The sequence below is a fragment of the Peromyscus leucopus genome, chromosome 9 (assembly GCF_004664715.2).
Source record: "Peromyscus leucopus breed LL Stock chromosome 9, UCI_PerLeu_2.1, whole genome shotgun sequence".
NCBI lineage: Eukaryota > Metazoa > Chordata > Mammalia > Rodentia > Cricetidae > Peromyscus > Peromyscus leucopus.
In genome coordinates, this window is record NC_051070.1 from 6,561,776 (window position 1) to 6,585,011 (window position 23,236).

The following is a 23,236-nucleotide window of genomic DNA, read 5'->3' on the forward strand; positions in this document are numbered from 1 at the left end:
CCCCTCAGTTACAACTTTAATATATAACTTTGGAGAAATCATTTTGCATTCATCAAGTGAAGGTATTACTTTCTACACACAGAAAACTTCAAAATGCGTAGTCATACACACACAAGAAAACATCTCAAAGCAGGCTTGGGGCCTAACTCTGGATTCTACTTTTAAAAATTAGACTCTTTGGATTCTTTAGACTCTTTCATTTTTAATTAAAATAAGGTCCTTAAAAAATTAACAGTGGCTGGATGTGGTGGCATGTGTCTCTAATTTCAACACAGGAGAAGCTGAGGCATGGGCATGGTGTAACACATCAAAGTCAAGCCCAGCTTGAGTTAACTTGGAAGAAACTTTCAAAAAACTGAGGAGTGAGGTTGTATCTCGATGGTAAACACTTGCCTAGTGTACTCTAGGCCATAGATTCAACCTCCAACACCAAAAATATAAGTAAATAAAGTTTACAAATTAAGTGTTTGATTCAAGGTACAGAACATGTTTTGGGGATCAGCTGTCAGTTTTGTAGCAAATTGTCTAACTCTGTGGCCTGAATTACAAACTTCCCTCAGGTCATACATCAGTATCCCCACCCCTCAGTGTGGTTCTATTCGAATATAAAGCTTCTAGGAGGTAATTAAGGCCAAAGAGGCCCTAAGAGTGGAGTCATAACCCATAGGACGTTTGACTTTATTTGAAGAGGTAGCTTTCTCTGTGTCTGCACACACAAGAGGGGTGTATGTGTGCGCACAGGCAGCTGCTGGCTAAGGAAGACATCCATTAACAGAAACCCAGAGAACCAGTGTCCTGGTCTTGGATTCCTAGTCCCAACCTGAGAGAAAATTAATTTCTCTTTTGTAAGCCACACAATCTGTTTTGTTGTGGCTGCTCAAGCATACTAATACAGCAAGGTTGAGCATGTTATGTGTATAATGTTTCTTCTGGGCCTCAGCTTTTGGACACACAAAATGTATAGATTGGGCTAAATAAACCCAAGTTGTCTTTCAGTTCTAGCATTAATGATTCTAACTGCAAATAACCAAAAGAACAATTCAATTGGAGTTTCTAGTTCTCGGGAAAATTATAAATCAGCCAAAGAAATTGTATGCACTTTACCCAATACACCAATTGTTAGTATTTTTTCAACTTTTCATGTCTACATGTATATATATATATTCACATATAAAATATTATGAGTTACTGTTATTCTTTTGTCTATGTTCTGAACCATTTGAGAGTTAATCCTCCCAAATATGATCCTATGCATTTCCTAATAACAAGGATCAGTGGTCACTTAAATATGGCTGCCAACCTTGGGAAAGTCAACAGCCTGATTCACCAACTGTCCCAACCACTTCCTTTTCCACTTGTGTGAGAGCTAGCTCTCAATGCCAAGTTGCACTGGGATGTCATGTTTCTTTATTATCTTTACATGGTGATGATAGTATGGGGGATGGGGAGGTCCTCAGCCTTTTTTCTAGTATCTTCTAGAAGGGCTTTTGCTTGGCAATTATTTGATACTGCTCATGGTAAAATCCAACATATTTATGTCTGGCTTGATTCTATGCAAATGTGTGGGTCTTGGGGCACATGACACCCCAATGCTCTTCATTGTTGATCTTAACAATGATGACCAAGCCAGGCATTGCTGGATTTCTTCATGGTACAGCTTTTACTTGTCCCCCTTGCAACCATTAAATAAACTATGGAGGGCACCTCTTTGTATTTCTGGCCTCATATAACGTTACCCACAGAGGCCTGACATCCACAGAGGACTCTTTGTTCCCCGTTTTGTTGTCATCTTTTTGTTCCTTCCTTTTCTGAAACAGAGACTCGTGTCTCCCATACTGGCCTTGAACTTGATATTTTGCTGAGGCTAATCTTGAACTTCTGATTCTCCTGCCTCTACATCCTGAGTGTTTGGATTGCAAGTATGTATCAGCACACGTGGCTTCATGCAATGCTGGGGGATGAAACCCAGGGTTTTATGCATGGTTAGGCAAGCACTCTTCATAACTGAGCTACATCACCAGCCACTCGTTCACTGAATGAGTCCTTATTATGATGCCTGGAAAATGGTAATTTCCGGGACCACCACATCTAACTCATAATTCACTCAGCTCTCTGAAGGAGCCTTCACTTCACCTCACCACTATGCCGAGCTATTGTACCCATGACTTGGTGTTTTACTCCTCCATGATATTCATGTTGTCCCAGCTTGGGTCAATAGGAGCCCTTTCAAACTGCTCCTATATCCTTTTTACATACTCCCGTCAATTTTTGTTTTAACTTCCCTATGATAAATACTAAAATGAAAGGAAAATAAAGTGTTGTTGGGGTTTTGTTGGTATGTGCTACAGGGTCCCAGAAACAAAGTTAAGAACAGGTAATCAATCAGGCTGGAGAGATGCCTCAGAGGTTAAGAGCACTGGCTGCTTTTCCAGAGGTCCTGAGTTCAATTCCCAGCAACCACATGATGGTTCACCACCACCTATAAGGAGATTTGGTGCCATGATGGTTCATCTCTTGCCAGTGAACCGAAGTGTTTTCTCAAACTCAGCAACAATGTATCCCTTTGATCAACTTCCTGTGTTCCCAGCCCCTATACGGGCCTGGTATGCTGAAGACAGCAGAGCGCCATCAAACAAAACCCAGAATCTGGGATGTGAATTTAGCAGGGGAGGCTGGCGACCCCAAGTGCCCGGGAGAAGCTCTAAGGATCCTGAGTGACATACTGCCTCCAAGAAGGCTGCCCCTTCTAAACCTCCCTAAAGGGCACCACTGGGGTCTAATGTTCAGACTATGGGGGACATTGCTCATTCAAACCACTACTACCCCCCACCCCCAAGTCATCGTGGAAGAAGGCGTGGAAAGACGGTGAGAGCCGGAGATCGAGTTGCAGCATTATTTAGTCCCGGTAGGCAGGCGGCCACCGAAAACAACAAGCGGCTGGCTGCCCAAAGAGTCACAGAAAATAGTCAAGTCTTTGCTGGAGGACTTTGAGGAGAATGTGAAAGGAAATGTCTTTTCCTATCTCCCCCTTCCATTCTAAGCATTCCAGTCTCATCTCCAGATCCTTTCTCTCTCCTTATCCACCGACCTCTTAATCCTCGAACTCTTTAGTTGCCTGGATTTGGTTGCTCTCTATTTGTTGGTTTATGCAGTTAGGGAGCTCAGAGACTAGTTTGTAGAAGAAGGAAGACGTCGGCGACCCAATGAAGGTTGCGAGCACTCCTTATTTTTCTTTTTTCTTTCACATTTTAATCCGTTCATCAGTCCAAACTGATTGCGATGCTCCCAGGTAAATGAAAAGGTCTCGTAAGTGGGTGGCAAGAGAAAGTCAATTGCCTCGAGATTAGTATTATTTAATTGGAGAGAAAAAGAAAACAAGACAGAATTTCACTAAGATGCCTGGCATTGCGGAATGCACGTAGTGAGCGCTTCAGAAACCTGCGTGACTCGCATAGGAACCCCGAATCATCTTTCCTGAACTGCCCAAGCGTTTGCCAAACAGGTTCCAGGCAGAGTTTGTAACCGAGGTGTGGCCTTTCCAGGACGCGGGTCGCAGGGACTCTGCAAACGCCGCACCTGGGGCTGGGCAGAGGGCTCCAGGGACCCAAACACTGACAGCCAGCCAGATCGGAAACATTTCGGCAAGTGTGTAACGCGGTTACCTAGGGGCCCCCAATCCTGGATGACGGGAACCCGCTTCCCCGCTTGTCCCTGTGGTCAGCTGCGCGCCGAGCTGGTCTCTGGAAGGGACCAGGACCGCGCTTACTTGAATAAAGCAAAGAAAAATGCGGAACTGAGGTTAATTATTGACGGAACACAGGCGGGACAGCTGGCTATGAAGTACTCAGGGATAGTATACTCGAAGGGAGGCAAACACGCCGCCGAAATAGCTCAGTTGGGAGAGCGTTAGACTGAAGATCTAAAGGTCCCTGGTTCGATCCCGGGTTTCGGCAGCTAGCTTTTAATTTTAATCTGACAAGATTCAGCTTCCTAACATCCGTCCATCCGAGGGCTTTCCACGAATTCGTCTCAAAGGCGCAGGAGTAGGGTTGGGGAGGGACACGTGCGGCTTTCTCGACCACCCGCGGCCACAGGCACGCCGCAAACCACTTGCCAACTTCCGGGTGTCGTCGGAGGCGCCGCTGCGCGTGCGCAAACGCGGAACCCGGCCCCACGAGGCATCTCTGCGGCCCTAGACTGAGCAGAGTGGGAGTCCCGGACTCCCGCCGGCCGTCGGGGATCTCTGGCGGGAGAAAGCAGGGTCCTCTCCTGTTGGGGAACAAGCCGGGTCTGCCCTGGAGTCGAGAAAGACATGCCCAAATCTCATTCGATTCCCCACATTTTAATGCTGCGCTATTGCTCACCCAGGTGGCTCTCATCAGGATTTTGCAGACGCTGTGGTGGCCCAGGCAGGTTCACTTGCTTTAATGCTAGAGGCGTGGTAGCTTTATAGCTCGTAACATTTAACTAAGCACGCGTGCTTCTGGAAGTGTGTCCTGGGGACCAGAAGCCCAGCCTGTCAGCATCGCTCTGGAGTTAGTTCGAAATGCCCTACACCAGGCTGCTCAATGGAGCCCAGCACAAGAGGAATAAACACCCTCCCTCCCAGGTGGGTCCCATGTCACTCAGAGTTGAGCTCCACTGGGCTGGACATTCCCTTCAGAATTCTGGTGTTATACATGGTCAGACCATTGTCCACTTCTAAGTCTCTCCGTATGTATTTTCCCATAAAAACCAAAGTCTGAAACTGCAGCCCGATAACTTTGTTTTTCCCTGAGGTGCCGCGTCCTCTCGTAGATCAAACTATGAGATGTCACTTCCTAGGAGTGGGGTGTTTTCCTGGAAGCCCTGCTGAAGCCCTCCGGACAGCCAGCCGTACCACAGCGTTGGTAACTAAGGACTGGAGGGTAAAGGGTGGGCCGGAGACTAGGCCCTTACTTTACAAAAGGCATGCTTTCAGAGGGATGCACTCCTCCATCACTAACTATTCCTGAGATGGGTGCGCAGTCCTGCCCTTCTGTCCGCTCCGAGGCTGTGACTGTCTCCCCATGCTTTGAGGGGTCGATGAGAGGAAGGGAAGCCTCCTCACAGCGCCTCAGAGAACTGTTTGGAGAGAAAGCTGGGGCAGCTGTAGAATGTCCAGAGTAAATGCAAATATACCCGAGAGTAAATATTTCTTTCTCAATTGTTCTGTGTACTCTAATCACTTGAGGCCAGAATTATGATTTAAAAAAAAAAAAGCTATTATAATCGTTACACGCAGTAAAACTAGATGAGCATTGAATATTTAATTACAGCCTTTCATCAATGAATATATACATGTGTCATGCCCTTTTTATTAGCCTAGGACCATACTTCCACCTTTTCAATGGATCATGCGATAATATTATCATACCTCAATTTGTTTGATATTTAAAACTTGACCAGAAATACAAATACTTGAATTCATCTCAATTTATAAGTCGACATGGATCTCCCACCATCATCCTTAATACAAGTTGTGACAGTGGATTGCCCTGCTTATGAGTTGCTCACTGAGGGGTCTCTAAGCCGTGTTTGTAGATAGCTGTTGGAGACTGCCATTTGGAAGAAGGCCAGTAGGTGGCCCAGGGAGTGACATCAGAATGCCAAGTAAGAACTGAGGTCCAACTAAATTAGTACCACACATTCCAATGTTATTGTGAACAGTCTAAAGCTTGGTTCATAGGCCCCGGTATATTATACACAGCACAGTGAGCAAACCCATCCCAGACATACCCCAGTTCAAAGCACCAAGCACGATGATTGCATGCTTGGAAACTAGAGAGGCTCCTGTAACTGGTGACAATCGTGCGTGGTGACAGTGCATAATCTCATTTTGCTTGTCAGCAGTCCTCCAAAGTTGAAAAGAGAGGTGAGCAAATAAATAAATGAATGCATGTTACAAATGCTTTGCTTGCTCTTGAGAAAAGCTGGCATGAGACACAAGCCTGAGGCGAACAGGTAGACTAGTGCTTCTCTTACATACACCAGGCAGTCTTGGCTGGCTTGATCATGAGTAGCCAACCGCCAGTGCTGCAACTTGATGAGTCCATTGGTCCTGTCACCTTCAGAACCCCCCCAACTCGTGGCTCCTGCAGTCTTCTTACACACTCCTCCGTAAGAAGGACCACTCTGGCAAGACACGCGTGGGTGCCATAGTGCCGGGGGTAACCAACTGTTTTCTGATTGGATCTAATGTCTGATGCGCAGGAGGAAACACATGCCTGGTGATAGAGAAATGTGACCCACAGCTGGGGCGCCTTGCAGGCCTCCGGAGAGAACCTACCACTCACTATTATTTTGCTAAATGAACAGAGTAGCCAACTACCTTCTAAATCACATCTCTGGAACCAAAGATTAGTGCAGCTCTCAGTCCCCATCAGAGAAGCCTCTTTGGGTACTGAGTGGTGGGGAAATGTAGAAACACATAATCCATCAGAGTGCAGAGAATAAATGTCTGTGGCATGTTCACCCGTAAATGGGCATCTTTATCACATGGAGGATTTTATTCGGGTTTGACTAATTCAGCTGTTTTAGCTAGGTTTTTTTTAAAACATTTATTTATTTATTATGCACACAGTGTTCTGCCTGCATCCTTGCAAGCCAGAAGAGAGCACCAGATTTCATTACAGATGGCTGTGAACCATCATCCAGTTGCTGGGAATTGAACTCAGAACCTCTGGAAGAACAGCCAGTGCTCCTAACCTCTGAGCCATCTCTCCAGCCCTTAGCTAGGGTTTTATTGCTGTGAAGAGACACCATGACTATAGCAACTCTATAAAGGGAAGCATTTGACTGGGGCCGGCTTACAGTTTCAGCGGTTCAGTGCATCATCATCATGACAGGAAACACGGCAGTGCACAGGCAGACACGGTGCTGGAGAAGGAGCTGAGAGCTCTGTGTCTTAACCCAGAGGCAGCAGGAAACGGTGTGCCATACTGGGCATAGCTGAGCATAGGAGAGCTCAAAGCCTGCCCCACAGTGACACACTTCCTCCGACAAGGCCACACCTCCTAATAGTGCCACTCCTTAGGGGCCAAGCATTCAAACCCATGAGACTGAGGGCCAATTCTAGTCAAACCGCCACATCAGCCTAAAGAGGCTATACAGGTTAAAGAGGAGGAGATTCATTTTGAAATGTCACACTGAATGGGTATGAAGTAGATGACCCAGTTTTCGACAGAAAATGTGTTTAAAATTGGGTAGAAAATTATGGTTGAATATATTTGATTATATTCAACAGGACTGCTATCTTATAGCATTTTAAAAAATTTAAGTGTGATCTCTTTGTGGTCTTTCTTGCTGATGGTTCTGGAAGGGAAGGGCTGGGGTAGCAGGATGTATAAAGACTGAGGAGAAGAAAATGGTACCAGCTCACTGGAATGACTCTTATTATTGCATTAGGTCTTAATGCTAAGTACTACCATGTGCTGCTATATTAATTTGATAAAACACTGACCATATAAAATGTGGAGAGGAATATGTTTATTTGGCTTACAAGTCCATCACCAAGGGAAACCAATGCAGGAACTTAAGGCAGGAACCTAGAGGTAGGAACTGAAGCAAAGACCTTGGAGAGACACTGGCTACTTGTTTGTTGACCTGCTGAGGGATGGCACTGTCCCCAGTGGGTTGGGCTTTCATATGTCAATCAGCAGTAAAGAAAATGTCCCTTAGACATATCCACAGACCAGGATTGAGGCAGGTAAGGCCGAAAGCATTGGCCACGCCTTAAGCAAATAAAGAGCTCTGACACGCATAGTAGTATCCTGACCCATCGGACGCTGAAACCGGACCCCCAAGATGACCACTGCTGACATATGACCCAGAGCCAACCAGGAAACACCACAGCAGCTGGAAGCAGAGCCCGCCAAAATGTACACACATAAATACCTCAGTCCTTTGTTTAATAAACGAGATTGCTTGCAACCACCCAGAGCCTGTGCTGTTGGTTCTGCATTTGCTTACCTCCTGCCCCCGGGGTCAGAGACAGTGGGATCCCAGATGCAGAGCCAGCAACACAGGGTGATAGAGACAGTTCCTCAACAGAGATTCCCTCTTCCCAAGTGACTCGTTTGTGTCAAGATGACAGAAATTAACCCATATAGCTATCCAGCATTGCAACAGGAGGTGACTAGGCCTGTACTGGTGGTCTGGTTAAGATTCTGTTGCTTAGGGATATTGTAGAAATCTTGCACACTCTCTGATGTTTGCACAATGGTGTAATCATCTTGCATTTCTCAGAATCTGTCCCTGACATTAAGTCATGCATAACAGAACATCTAGAAGCAAAGCCAACATCTTTTGCTGCCTGCTGCCATTAAGATGAGTTAGTGTGGACATCATAATTATACTCCAGCAGTGCACAAAAGCCAAGCACATGCACACACATGTGGAGGGCCCCAAAACAGCTTGACCACACAGCTGCCATGACAGGCTTAGGGGCCCAGACACAGTTTCTGTGACAGGCTTACTGGCAGGCAACACCCAGATCCCGGAAAAGCTGACACCACCCAGGGATCCATGCAGGGATGGGGAAATGCCTAACATCCCACTACATAAGGTGGCCGGATGTCCTTGAGCCTAGTACACACCTATTTCCCCTTCTTACCTAGATACCCCTAGAAAATTGTCAGCCAATCGGTCCTGAACCCTGGAAATCCCTTTACCCCAATCTCTGCTATGATAAAAACCCCACCCCACCTGAGCTCTCTGTGTTAGTTATTTGGCGGCGCTCTTACCCTGCGAGGAAATGTCACGAAACAGGACAGAATTTGCTAACAAGAGTTTTATTAAGATAAGAGAGAGAGACAGATGTGCTCAGGTCTGCGGAAAAGACACATGCATAAGGAGAGAAGCCGGGAATATGGCGCTGGCTTATAAAGGCTGGGCTGTGCCTGCGTACACAGGCTCGTGTGGCTACTCCATGCATGCACGTAGATCACATGGTTGCGCTGCGCGCTTTACGTAACCATGCAAAGCCTGGTTGGTCATGCAAGACGTTTTGACCCAGAATGGCTATTTTGACCCGGAAATGGCTAAGTGGAAGTGTCTAGGTCCTCCGGGCATGCGCAACCATGCCCAACCGTGGGGGCATGTTGTAAATCTATCATCCTGCTCTCACCACTGCATCAGACAGACAGAGGGACCAAGCCCCAAAGCCTGAACTAAAAGCTGTTTGCTTTTATATGCGGGATTCGGTCCCTGTGGTGGTCTTTTGGGGGGTCCCCAAAATCTGGGCATAACAACACACACACACACACACACACACACACACACACACACACACACACACACACGCATTTTTGTATCCTGATGAAAATCAAAAGGATTCTCCGCAGGGCCATTCTGTGTGATTAGTCTCTATGATAGGGGAAACCAAACATCTTTATCTATGTTCACTGTGGATGTCTGAAGACAGGTGATGCCTGGCATGGACTGCATGGTGACCATTGCTGCTTGACAAAGTTCCAGCGTTTTGACTTTGCAATCACACTTCTCCAGCACCCTTTTTATTTTCATTTTTAATGGTTCTCAGTATTATGCCTTTCCCTTTGGAATATTTTGTGCAGGCTTTGGTGAAGGATGAAAATGTGTACAACGGCAACCTCTTTAAACAAAATAATTCTTTGGAAAAAAAAAAATCCCCACCACTGTAGAACCATAGAGTGTGATAACTCTGCCTACTCCCATACGAGTTAACATCAGTCTGCTAGAAAATTTAGATAAGTAACATATGCTTGATAAATAAGATATATTTTATAATCAGGACTTATAAATTCCTGAGGTTTACTCAGGTTTACAGTAATATTTGTCTATCTTCATCTTTGCACACTCAAAGTTTCAGCTATTTGGATTAACTAAGCCCCACAAAAAACTGCAATATTCTATAATGGAGTGACTGATCCCCCAAGAAAGTCATCTTCCCAAGGTCAGGCATTTAGACAAAAGTCCCCATTCCCTCAGAGGCTTGTAGAAAGTTCCTGCTTGCTAAAAAAGGAGAAATTTTTATCTCTGGCAAGAGAAACTTGTGGCCCTTTCATTAACATATGACTGTTAATTTGTCAAGGTCAATAGATTCCTCAGCCCTGATCTCAAGCCCCACCCCAGCTCACAAGCCTCCTTTGTCCCATTTAATCCTATGTGCAGCTGTAGAATACAGAAGGTGTATTCTTTGTTCAATAAATTTGAAGGCAGCCGTCACAGTCTCCTCCTAGCCCCCCCCCCCCCCCCGTGACTCCACACATCCTCTTTGGGACCTGAACACCACCAAAACAGATCTCCTGAAGATGCCATTGGAGATAAGATGCCATGACAAAATATTACCCTTTTCCCATCACAAAGCAGACTGTGAACTTGATAACATTTCCTCATCTGTGGGTAGATGCCTTTATGTTTGATGTTGCATTTATTTATTTCAGGGATTTCTCTTTGTTTCTGTTTTGTGTTTAAACGAGTCTTTCAAAGGTTGGTGATAGAGGAGACACATGGGAACTTCCAGTAATAAGAGAATTAAAAACTGAGACAGAGAAAAGGACACCCAGGCAAATGATTTAGCTTTAATGGAGGCTATTTTTCAAGAAGAGAGGGAGAGTGTTAACAAAGGAGACAGCTTGGACAGAGGGAGGGATTAGTCTGTCCCACATCAGAGGTAGGAGTAACCCTCTTACAAACTTGCTGGAACTGTGCAGGGTCCAGTAATTTTCCACTAGTCATGAGAACAACATTTTTAAAGAAGTTGCTTCTCTCATGTTTTAAGGGGTTCTTTGTCATGTAAGATAAAAATCACTGGCTGCTTTGGCCCTGGAGACATTGTTAATCCCACTGGTCGAGAATAAGACTACTACTACAATTTAAAGCCAAATCTGAAGCAAGCTTTAATTAAACACTGGCCAGGTGGATGGGCTCTGGCTAGGTCTATCTCTGGTTCACCCCCCACCCCCAAATGGCCGTGAATCACAATTGCAGCGGCTTAAGTATTTCCTGTCATGTCCAATCAGGGACAAGCATACATCCTGAGGTATTTCCTACCTGTGAACCTCTCACCCACATGTGATCAAGAACATCTGGTGCAGATGGGTCAAACTGTTGTGCCTGTTTCACGAAACCCCCGAGACCACCGAGGAGCCGGTTTCCAATGCAAGCACATAAGGGTCCTTTTATTCAGGTTCAACCTGGGCCACCACAGGGCAGATGGAAGGAAATGTGGCAGCGGCCACAAGCTCAGGTATAGAGGGCTTTTATAGGGAAAAACCACAAGCTGGGAATTGGCAACCCGGGGATTAGGTAGAAGGAATATGGGGCAAGGTGATTTTTTGAAACTATTGGTCTAGACTTTGGGCGCGAAACCACATTGGAAACCATTGGGTTTGACTTTTTCGGGGAACCACACCCACTGAACAGGATTATCTGGACTGCTCAGCAGGATCATCTAGATATCTTCAAGGGCCATGAACCGCAGACAGGACATCTGCAGGAGGATACTGCCCTGTATCTGTTCTAGTTGTCATGGCACATTCTTGAGGTCCTTCCTGGAACTGAGCACAGCAGGTGGTCTGAGATGGTGGCCCTTTCCCTAAGATCCAGCCTGTAAAGTCAAGTCTAGGCCTTCACAAAACAAACTTATTTAGGGGAGTGAAAACATGTGGCTTGTTATCTCCCATAAACAATAGCCTCCAGGATTTCAGGAACTATCTGTCCTCGGGCAAGGGAATTGCAAATCAGAGACAGTTTTGTTTCATGGATCTCTATGGCATAGTAAAACAAACAAACAAACAAACAAACAAAAAACCCCAACAACTTAAAATGTAACTTTGGCTCTCACAACATCATGTGCCAACCCACACCAGCACATTCTGTTGCTGTGGCATAAATAAGGGGACAAGGACAAGGAGTTCCATGACAAGAGAGGGAAGGGACATATTTTACTTTTACAGAATACAGACCTGTTGATTCTGTCCTTTTCTTGGCCCTTTAGTGACACCCCAATTTCAGAGAAAGACCACATGAACAGAGCATTGGTGTGGGAGTCTGTCGGAGTCCAGCTCCGACCTTTTGAAGGGTTCTTGGGGAGAGGGGAGAGGAATGAGGAAGTATTAGATAGGAAGATAAGAAAGACAGAGACACAGGATAGCTTCTGGAGGGCCCTGGGTCAATACCCAGCCTCCTCCAGGTTTATTACAAAGGGATTTTTATCCATTGCCCAGGGGAGAGGCAAAAGGCCTCCCCCTTTCAAGAGCAAAGCACAATGTACAGTCAAGTATAGACCCTTCAAAACACCTGGTAACCACGCCCGTGGCCAAATCACCCCATTATGCAGCCCTGCTGGGTAAAGCAAGCTCAGATGCTCTGACCCTGAGTGGGGTCTCACTAGGGAGCCTCTGTGGGCTCCACACACTGGTTCACCATTGTTTCCCACAGCAAAGCTTCCAACCCACAATCTCTCCTCTATTTCTTCCTCCTACCTATCTATCTTCTTCAGTTACTGTCTTTCAATTTAGAGAGTACATTCTCACATCTGAGAGTTAGAAAATTAAAAAAAAAAAGTTCTGAAAAATTTACATTTTTAGAATTGACAATTGAAGTACGTGGTAAAAATTCCATCAGAAAAGATGCTGTAAAATTAAAAACAACTCTCCTCTTAGCTGTTTTGTGGAAACCACCTTTGTTCTTGGCATGCAGTATTTGTCTATGAATATCTATCCATCCATCCATCATCTATCTATCTATCTATCTATCTATCTATCTATCTATCTATCTATCAATCATCTAATCTATCTATTTATCTGTCATGTATGTATGTATGTATGTATATATCTATCAATCATCTATCATCTATTTATCTAATATTCCCTGGACTCTTAAGTTGCAATAAAGATGACGGTGAACCAACACCATTTACTTTTTTCACTAAAGCTGATGTTGGGGAAGTGTGATCCAGAGGAGGCAGAAGGGAGGTTGAAAATAACATGTCACAGCCATGTGCATACAGATGGTATGAGAAATGGTCAAGAGCAGAGATTCTAGAGGTAGGCAACCTAGACCTGAGCTCAGCCTTCACAATTTCCTTAAGATCTACAGCTCTCTTCCTTGCCATTTCCTCATTTGTAGAGTAAAGAAAAATAAATGAGAAATTCCCATAAAAGCACTTAGCCTGTAGCCCTGGGCAAACATTACCTGCTCAGAAAGAACTTTTCTGAACACTTCTTTCTTCTATCATCAGCAATTCCCAGCCCTTCATCCCCCATTGTGCACCTGCTGTGGTTTGGATGCTGCCTATCTCCCAAAGGCCTAATTATTAAAAATCTTAGCACCCAGGAGGGTTCAATTGGGAGACAGTAGAAGCTCTAAGAGATGGGGCATAACAACCTTAGCTGAAGGAAACCATTCTCCTGTCGGGGCTTATGAGTACCCGGATGCTTCCTCTACGTCAGCCTCCTGGCTATGATTTGCACCGCTTTCGCTGCCACAAATCCCTAAGACTGACACTCAACATCTCTACCACAGCCCTCAAAGAAAGAGATCCACTTGATTTCACCTGGAACCTTCAAACTGTAAGTCAAAGCAAACCTTTTCTGTGGTGATATTTTATTTGTGCACCCCAATGGAGCTTATCTGAGTATCAGAGGAAAAAGCCAGCCACTATATTAAGCACAGAAGTCAGGTAATGGTAGCACACACCTTTAATCCTAGCACTCAGGAGGCAGAGAGTCATCTGGATCTCGCGTGTGAGTTCAAGGCCACACTGGGAACAGAGCCAGGAGTGGTGGCACATGTCTTTGATCCCAGCACTAACCATGGAGTTCTGGAGGTCTGTACAGACAGACAGGAAGTGATGTAGCTGGGCGGAGAGAGGAAGTGAGAGGGCAGCGACAGAAAGGCATATAGGCATGGTTATACAGGAAGTAGGTCTCTCTTTGGCTGAGGATTTCTAGTGCTAAGAACGTGGCTGGCTTCTTTCTGCTTCCCTGATCTCTCGGTTTTTACCCCAAAATCTGGCTTCAGGCTTTTATTATTATTATTATTAATTAGACCATTTAGGAATCCATATTACACTTTTCTCTAAAAGTTAGTTACCATGTGTTTTGTTATAATAAAGGAAAGCTGACTGATATAGTCATGCTTATGCTTACAGGTCTAGGTATTCTTTTGTTGGTTGTCTTTTTTTTCTTCTTCAAGACAGGGTTTATCTGTGTAGCTTTGTGCCTTTCCTGGAACTCACTCTGTAGCCCAGGCTGGCCTCAAACTCACAGAGGTCGGTTTGCCTCTGCCTCCTGAGTGCTGAGATTAAAGGTGTGTGCCACCACCGCCCAGCTTGTTGGTTGTCTTTTGACTGGTTACTATTATCCCTTAAAGATCAAGACCTGTGTGCAGACTAGAAAACATAGATTAAACACTGAGTGTGTGTTTGTCAGTGACAATACTTCTGCTCAAATGGTGGCTCACCTCAGGGTGTCGTTCCTTTGCTGTGGCTGTTTTATTATATTCCCAACAAGAGAATACAGTTTTCCCAGACTTTAAATTGAGTGCTGTGGCATGGTCTGTATGTCAAATTGCTCTGATTGGTCAATAAATAAAACACTGATTGGCCAGTGGCTAGACAGGAAGTATAGGCGTGACTAACAGAGAGGAGAAAAGAAAGAACAGGAAGGCGGAAGGAGTCATTGCCAGCCACTGCCATGACAAGCCGCATGTGAAGACGCCGGTAAGCCACGAGCCATGTGGCAAGGTAGAGATTTATGGAAATGGATTAATTTAAGCTATAAGAACAGTTAGCAAGAAGCCTGCCACGGCCATATAGTTTGTAAGCAATATAAGTCTCTGCGTTTACTTGGTTGGGTCTGAGCGGCTGTGGGACTGGCGGGTGACAGAGATTTGTCCTGACTGTGGGCAAGGCAGGAAAACTCAAGTTACAATTGAGGGTCCTGGTCTTTCCTGCGTCTGATGCCTCCTGACCTGTGCCACACACTGTCGAGTGCTGCTGTCTGCGGATAAACATCTCTTCTCAGAACAACAAAGCTGCTTGTATGTTTAACGTCATGACAGATCTTCAGCATTTTCTCTTTTTGTGTATATCTGCATCACTTTTTTTCCATTTGCCTAATAACAAAGAGGGGAGGGAAAGCAGGTTCTATACCTTCTTCCGCATTGTGAGAGGCAAACAGTAGTGCTAAACTCTTCGTCAGTGCTGGAAAAAAAAAAAACAACCCTTGGGCAAGTTGCGGCATTTTGGGGATTTTGAGCTGTCAGGACACTGACTAAGGTTAATTTAGGTCATGAACTTGTGAACCAGGATCATAGCTACACATGACATGGTGCCTAGTCAATAAATATCCTAGTGACAGGAGAATTCTTTCCATCTGTCAAGCTACTTGCCATGTTTTGACTTCTATTTTTAAATGTAAAGTTTAAAGAGCTTTCTAGAAAAACAAGTTTAAGAAAAGCTTTCAGCTGTAACTGAGAGATAAAGAACTAAATAAAAGTTTTGGGTTAAGGGAATTAAAAACCTAACAGTCCAACACAAATAGAAACATGACTACATGGTGAACATTGTACCTCATCCCCCAATTATCCATTCAATTATTCTTGTGGTGTTATTCATTTACACAGGTGCTGCCCTCCTGCAGGTGTGCTGTGGTGGTGGGGAGTCCCCTTTGAAGAGCAGCTGTTGGCTGTCACAGGCCCTGGAAGCTCCCAGAACACTCAATATTCCATCTTCTGCCAATGCCAAGCCGTCAGATCCAGGACTTTGTCAAATGGCATTCTTATGGTTGGACCCATCAGTCCTGGACACCACACTGTCCCTGCTTCAGAGTGACCAGGGCCAGAGCCCAAGTCCTAACATCCCCTTAGTAGGCTGACTGTAGCCATCCATCCTCAGTAAGCCAAATGAGTAAACAAATAGCAGTGGAAAGCAGAAAAAGGAAAAGGAATGTACTCACACTGAGAAGAGGGACAGAGAGACCCAGTAGCGCGCGCACACGCGCGCACACACACACACACTACTGCCTCCCAAATCTATCTTTCGGGTCCCGAGCTGAGGTTTAGGTTTAAGCAGAGCGTTAGAGGAATGTGTAGCTGAGCAGTCCCAATCGCTCTGTGGTCCCATCCACCACAGACCGTTGTTGCGGAGTCAGTCTGTCCTGCCAGGTGTGCAGTATTCCTTTACACTGTGTGAATTTATGTTGCCATGATGGGTTTCTAAAAGAAGCTGACTGGCCCATATTGGACAGGATAAGACTAGGCTGGAGAACCAGACTAAGGACACTGGGAAGAAGAAGGACAGAGTCAGAGGAGTCACCAGCCAGACAGAAAGGAAAAAGGAGGTGAGAGATGAAAGAGAGGTAATCCCACATGGCAGAATGTAGATTAGTATAAACGGGTTAATTTAAGTTGTAAGAGCTAATTAGTAATAAGCCTGAGCCATCAGCCAAACATTTATAATTAATATTAAGTCTCTATGTGATTATTTGGAAGCAGGCAGGCTGGACAGAAAAGTCCCCCTACAGCAAAGTGGCCTGATGACCTGTCAGAACTGTGTGGAATGTCTTTCTAGGGAAACAAATTCCTCCTCTGGCTGCCACCAGGCTCCAGTTTTCTCCCAGAGTGAGATTCCCTTTCTTGGGAACCATTGTTTCAATAGCCTGACATCTAAGAGAGGGGAAGGGCACTGTAGCTGGAGTTTCCTCCAGTCCGGCTCAGGCCCGCAGCCACTCAGACTCAAGTAAACACAGGGACTTATATTACTTATAAACTGTATGGTCGTGGCAGGCTTCTTGCGATCTAGTTTCTTATACCTTACATTAACCCATTTCTATTAATCTATAAGTTGCCATGTGGCTCATGGCTTACTGGTACTTTACATCTTACTTCTCATGGCAGTGGCAGCTGGCAGCATCTCCTGACTCAGCCTTCCACTTCTCAGCATTCTCCTCTCTGTTTATCCCACCTATACTATACTTCCTGCCTGGCTACTGGCCAATCAGCATTTTATTTATGAATCAAATCAGAGCAACACATTCACAGCATACAGAAAGACATCCCCAGCAGGACACAAGTGTCAATTTAGGATATTCTCATTCCAAATTCTCAACAGAGGAATCTCAAATGGCTGAGAAACACTTTAAGAAATGCTCAATATCCTTAGCCATCAGGAAAATGCAAATCAAAACTGCTTTGAGATTCCATCTTACACCTGTCAGAATGGCTAAGATCAAACAGACAAGTGACAGCTCATGCTGACAAGGATGTAGAGCAAGAGGAACACTCCTCCATTGCTGGTCAGAGTGCAAACTTGTGCAGCCACTATGGAAATCAATATGGTGGTGCTAGGGGTCATTCAAGGGAACCAAGAGGCAGCATTGGAACTCATGGAACATGGCTGGGTGGTTGGCAAGGCTACACCTGAGTGAGCCTCGGAGAGGCAAAGCCTGAGGACTATATGTCCTGAGACTTCATGCTGTTGTTGATCATAGCTCTGATTGTTGCCTTTGTGGTCACCACATCCCTCATAATCTATGGGTTGTATGGAAACTCTCAGGGAGTTTCTAGCCACTCACTGGACGACAATGTTACTGGTGTTTACAATAATAGTGATTGACTTTTTCCAAGCATTGCTGCTGGAGAAGATTAATGATTCAACCATCACCCTTAGAAAGAATTTAGACATGTAGATTGTTATTATGATTAGGTTAAGATGTTTTTGTTAATGTCTTTGAGGTAGAAAATCTTGGGGAACAATTTAAAGTTTAGAAAGACATAGTCTTAATAGTTGAGTGAGAGACTCATTGAGATCAGGGAACAAAACAATGGCAGCCTGGCTACTGCTGGCTGATGTGCCTTTCTTGGTAGGATGGGTTGGTGATCAAAGGTGATGATTAATTACTTTCACCCATTTCTGCCCTCAGCTTCTTGATTTAAAAACTGTTGATGAGTGGGTATGCACCCTGAGGAATTAAAGTAGAGAAGACTGATTGTTTTTCATATATAAAAGTTTAGATTTGTGATTCTTTTAAGATTTTTTTATAAGATTATTTTTTGAGGTAAATGATAAAGTGGTTGATCCTTTCTTTGTAACCACAAAATGCAGCCTGCCAGTAAAAGAACTGTCTGAGAAGAATACATTGCTTGCTTACACTCTGTTCATCTATAACAAGTTGTTTGGACATGAATGCATGAGGGTTCTTGGAGATAATTTGTTTTTCACCTGTAATCCATTTAAAAAAATTAAACACTAAATCAATGATTAATTAAATTAATTAAAAATTAAAACTTAAATTTTTTTTAATCATTTAAGGGACATGGAAAACATGATGGTTTTTACTTGTACTCATTGTAATCATTCACTTAAAAAATAGAATGTAACCACATTGTAATTTTTATACTGCTTGAAAGATTTTGCTGGGGTATATAAGCTATAAGGGGAAAATTAAGAATACACAGAAGGGGTACATCTAGATAGAAGTAAGACAAGAAATAAAGAGATGAGAGAGAGATGATAAAAAGACCCTAAAAGAGCCAGAGGGGAAGGAGGACACCAGGAGAACAAGGCCCTCTGAGTCAACTAAGCCACACTCATCTGAGCTCATAGAGACTGAAGCAGCAGGCACAGGCCTCCTTGGGTCTGCTCAGGTCCTCTTTGTATATTACAGCTCAGTATTTTTATGGGAACCCTGACTGTGAGAACGAGCGGGTCTCTGACATTTTTGCTTGCTTTTGGGTTTCTTTCTTCCTGTTGGGTTGCCATGTCCAACTGTGATAAGATAGTTTTTGCTTGATCTTCTTATATTTTATGTTGTCATGTTGATTGTTATCTCTTTTGTAAACATATGTTTTTGTTTTTGTTTTTGTTTTTTTTTTTTTGGTTTTTCGAGACAGGGTTTCTCTGTGTAGCTTTGCGCCTTTCCTGGAACTCACTTGGTAGCCCAGGCTGGCCTCGAACTCACAGAGATCCACCTGGCTCTGCCTCCCGAGTGCTGGGATTAAAGGCGTGCGCCACCACCGCCCGGCGTAAACGTATGTTTTTATTGATTCTTTGGGCGTTATACATCGTGCACACCAATCCTACTCATTTCCCAGTCCCTCCATACCCACACCTCGTCCCCATCTCGTCCTCCACCAAAGAAAATTAAAAACCTATTAATCAAAAACAGAAAACAAACAAACAAAAAAACCCCACCTCACTCCTCCGTCTTTCCCATCTCTCCAACACCTCTTCATTAGTCCTAGTGGCATTGGGATCGCCAATGTGTCACACAGTATATATCCTTTTATCCACTCAGCTTTACTTGCAAATGTTCATTGAAGTGAGTCGTTGTTCTGGTTCAAGGCCTCTGGCTTCTGGTACGCTATCAATGCTGGACCCTCACCGAAACTCCCTTCCGATATTCAGCAGTTGACTCAAGTCTTGAAGATCCTGCAGCTATGGTTCCAAAGGACCAGTCCCTTCAAGGTCATAGATGGGACAGATGTTGGGGTGGGCCTACTCAAAGCCCCAGACGTGTGTCTGGTTGGTAGCTGATTTGGGCAGTTCAGGCCGCTGGGACTATCACCCTTAGGTGAGGGGTGGAGCCATCAGGGCCAGTTCTCACATGCCAGTGCTGAGGGGTGGGGCCATCTCTCCTGAGTGGTGTGTCAGCTCTCCTGTGAGGGACAGGATCAGCGACTTTGCTGCAGAGGCCAGTCGGGGACAGACCAAACAAAGGGCAGTGCTGGTTCAGGATTTCAACCTGCATTGTGCCTATGACCTCCTGTGGTTAACATGAACCACAGAGATCAACACGGACCTCAGCTGCCACAGAATCACAGACCCAGACATGGCCCTTGGCAGCAGCTTGGGTCTAGACATCACCATGACCCTGGTGGCAGCATAGGCCACCCAGATCAGTATTGCTGCCACAGCACCATGGCCCTCAGATACCAGGCAGAAAAGACCCTGGGCGTTGGTACAGCCCTTGGTGGTAACAGGAGCCACAGACATCAACATAGACCCCAGTTGAGGTAGGACCATTGACCAGACATGGTCCTCAGCAGCAGCCTAGGCCTGGATGTCACCATGGCCCCAAGTGGCAGCTCAGGCCCCTCAGATCAGCATGGCTGCAGCAGCAGCAGCAAGGCCCTTGGACAACACCAACATGGCCCCATGTGGTGCCCTGATCCCAGACATCCCTACAGCCTTTGATGGCCATAGGAGATACGAACATCAACACAGGCCATGGCTGTGGTAGAGTCGCGGACCCAGACATGGCCCTGGACTGCAGCTCAGGCTGGAGGTTGTCATGGCCCCAGGTGGGCTCGGGCCCAGATGCCGTTGGCGCTAGGTGGGCTCCGGTCGGATGTCACCACTGCCCTGGTGTCAGCCCCCCAGAGCTGGTTCTTGGGAGTACTCTAGAAGCCCAGACAAACTGCTTGGAGTCGGAGTGTGGGCTATTTCCAGCTAACGTTTTCTTGACATTCCAGTGAGGAGTTGGATGAACTTTAGTTTGTCCATACAGCCTCTGTGGGAGTGACAGGAGGTGTGTCTTCCCCCACCAAAGAAGGCGACACAGGCCATGCAGTGCCATCTAAAATACTGACACATCAGCAGCACTTATGTGCAGCACAGCATACTTTAGTGGACCGAGGGAGTGGGTGGGTCAGCTTGCTAGGAATAATTCAAGAGTTTTCTGGCTTTGGGCCCAGCATTTACTGAGGCCCTCTGGTCTGTCAGCGTTCCTCATCTGCTTGATCTCATGGACCCTGTCAAATTTCTGGGGTTGTCCCAAATCAATCTCTGACACTAAACCAAGATATTGATCCTATTATTTTTAGGGCAAGAAAAAAAATTGTACAAAATCTCAAAATGCAACAAATTACATTCCTCACTGAAAGAGTCACCAAGCAGCCAGTGGCTCCACATGGTCTCTGCTTGCACACTCTGACCTTGTATAAAACTTTGAGCCGGCCTGACTGTAGAGTCCCAAGGCAGTGACTGGGCTGCTTCCGGATAGCTGAGGTCAGGGACACCTGTCTCAAGGGGTAAAGCTGGCACGGTAGCTGTGTGGTCTCCTTCTCACCCAGCGCAGCCAGAATCAGCTTACGCAGGCAGTTCCCTGAGATCCCTGCTAGGCTTTGTGCTGTGTAACCATTGGAAGGCACTACAGTCCACAGCGATTCCCTGTGCCATGTTAACCACAGCGTCTGTTGAGAACTCTTTGTTGTAGATGCCAATTGTATCACTTTCTTTCTTGGTGCTGAACATACAACCCAGAAAAGCCACTTAAGGCAGGGAATATTCTGACTCATGGTTTGAGGGTAGGTAACAGCAGCAGATGCTTGAGGAGCCTGGTCATATACTGTCTATAGTCAGGCACCAGAGTGATGAAATTTGACCTTTGCCTTTGTGTTTGGTCCAGGATCCCAGCCTGTGGAGTGGTACCATTCATACTTACAGTGGACCTTCTCAGCCTCAACGAGGCCAATATAACAAATCCCTCATGGTCATGACCAGAAACTAACCTAATCTAGAAATTCCCTGAGGTGTGTGCAGACGCCTATCCCTAGGTGATTCTAGGCTCTGAAAGTTTGGCATTTAATATAATCCATCACACTGACGACTATGTGCCTGCCCACCATGGCTGGCTTCTCTTTTGTAATCGAAACTCTTCCTTGGAAGAAACAATCTGGAAGTAGATCATGCTATTCCTGTGTTTTGGGAGTTATAATTATTATCTCATTTTACTGAATTTAAGTCCACAGATCAACTCCAGAACACTTTTTATCTTTCTTCTTGCTCTCCCAAGATATTACCCAGATCTTGTCTACAGATCTATGCACGCTGGAGTTAGGTGTGCAGATTATTAAAGTATTAGTTATTTTCTCATCACTGTGACAAAATCCTAACTAAAGCAACCCAAGGAAGGAGGTGTTTACTTTGGCTCCTGGTTTGCTGTGGGGGAGGGCAGGGCAGCAGGGGCCTGAAATGGCTGTCTGGAGTCAGAAAGCAGAGAACGTGACGGCTGATACACCTCTCTTGCTTTGTCTTTAGTCTATCCAGGACCCACAGAATGCTGCCACCTGCTGTCTCCCTGGAAACCTTGCCACAGATACCCCAAAGGTGTGTTTTCCAGATGATTCTGAATCTAGTCAGGCCGACAACGAAGATTAGCCATCGCAATTATCATGAGCGATTACTTTGATTTAGGCCTGGGAGATAATATAAAGCGGTAAGATGAAGATATACTCACTATGCCTTCTGCAACTGTGATCATTTTGGGTCCTTTCTCTGTGGGTTAGGATGGGAACCAACTTGAGTAACAGAAGGAGGCACACCAAAGCACACATGTGCAGCAAGCCGTAGGGCATTCAACTCGGGCCTCAAGTGCCGGAGGAACTGCATCCACTCCCGTCATCCGTGGCAAAAGTCTCTCTGAGCAGTTGGTATGGCTTTCAGATGGTGACACTGTGACACCTCTGTAGCAGGATTCTTAAAAGTTCTTATTGATAAAATCAAACCCGGAGCCAGGTATTGGGGTGAATACTGGAAGGTCAGAGAGACAGAACAAGCCACAGCTATCTCACCTCGCCGGATCCTCAGCTGGTCTTGTTTCCTCAGACTGGAGGCTTCTGAGTCCTCATCCAGAATGGGTCTCAGCTGAATTACTGCTCAAAAGCCTGAATGCTTAACCAGCCAAAATGCTTCTAGTTTTTGGTCTTCACGCCTTATATATCTTTCTGCTTTCTAGCACCACTCCCTGGGATTAAAGGCTGGCTTTCTGGGATTAAAGGCGTGTGTCACCATGCTTGGCTATTTCCAATGTGGCCTTGAACTCACAGAGATCCAGAGGCATTTCTATCTCTGGAATGCTAGGATTAAAGGTGTGAGTGCCACCATTTTCTAGCCTTTGTATCTAGTGGCTGTCTGTTCTCTGACCCCAGATAAATTTATTAGAGTACACAATATTTTAGGGAACACAATACCACCACACACCTCCCGTGGGGATTTAGCCGTGGACTAGAAACACGGAAGATATCACAAAGGAGTGAGTAGTTTGCTTCTCTGAGGAGTAAGTCGCCCCTGGCAGCAGCTGTGGCACACTTGAAGCTGAAGAGTTAGGTCCCGGCAACAGCGTGTTGGGAGCAAATGGCAGTAATGGGAAGTAGCTTTTGTCACTCTCTCTTCCCACAGACATAAACAGTGTCTCTGCATGCTTCACACGGTCACCCACAGGCAGGCAGT

General features: G+C 45.4%; 1 non-coding gene across 1 annotated transcript; it reads left to right on the forward strand.

Annotated features, from left to right (window-relative positions):
- Positions 1-3,880: 3,880 nt before the first annotated feature.
- Trnaf-gaa lies at positions 3,881-3,953 on the forward strand. The gene has a single exon. It is a non-coding gene; the product is annotated as a tRNA-Phe (tRNA).
- The last annotated feature ends 19,283 nt before the right edge of the window (positions 3,954-23,236 follow it).